Source organism: Populus euphratica, unplaced genomic scaffold (assembly GCF_000495115.2).
Source record: "Populus euphratica unplaced genomic scaffold, PopEup_1.0 scaffold306.1, whole genome shotgun sequence".
Classification (NCBI taxonomy): Eukaryota; Viridiplantae; Streptophyta; class Magnoliopsida; order Malpighiales; family Salicaceae; genus Populus; species Populus euphratica.
Genome location: NW_011500191.1, coordinates 84,936 through 85,896, shown reverse-complemented (window position 1 = coordinate 85,896; position 961 = coordinate 84,936).

Sequence of the window (961 nt, the reverse complement as noted above, 5' to 3'; positions counted from 1 at the left end):
TGCATATAGACTTCTTCTTCCAGATCCCCATGGAGAAATGCATTCTTCACATCAAATTGCTTCAAAGGCCAACTGAAATTTGCTGCTAAAGACAACAAGACTCTGATGGTGTTCATTTTTGCAACTAGAGCAAAATTTTCTTGATAGTCAATGTCGAATGATTGTGTTTACCCCTTTGCTACCGGCCTTGAGTTAAACCGATCAATTATGTCGTCTACTCTATGTTTGAGGTTGAATATCCACTTGCAGCCCACTGGTTTTTTTTTTTCCTAAAGGGAGTGATACAATACTCCATGTGTCATTTTTTTGTAATGCACTCATTTCAACCTCCATTGCTTCTACCCATTTTGGGTGTTGTAAGGCATCCTCAACCTTTGTAGGTATTTTTATATTTTCCATCTCACTTATGAAGGCTTGATGTTGTAGTGGTAGTTTGTGTGTAGAGACATACTGTGTGATTGCATATTTTGCTTTGCCATTTGGGGAGTACCTGTCAGGGGCCTTTCCACGGTTTTGTCTAGGAGGGAGAGAGTAGTATGGGGTAGATAATAAAGGTAAAGAGGAAGGGCTTTCAGTGTTACTTACCTCATGGATATCCGGTCGATCTTGAACATGGATTTGTGTAGAGGAAGGGGTTATTTCATCATGCATGTATTCTTCTTCTACATCATTGTTATTATGTGCATTATACTCTATGTCTTCTTTCCCTGCACTGTCCGTTGCACATGTTCTAGAGCTGGGCTTTGTATTTCCTTCCCCAGCATTACTAATTATGCGTGTACTAGTTTCCATTTCTTCCCTTGAAGCTAGTTTCCATTTCTTCCCTTGAAGCTGACTCCTGCTGCTTTGTATTTCCTTCCCCTGAATCCGTGTTTCCTTCCCCTGAATCAGACTAAAGATCAATCCAGTTGTAGGTATCATATTCCAGTTTCCCCTGAGGACTAGAGCTGGAGGGTTTCAT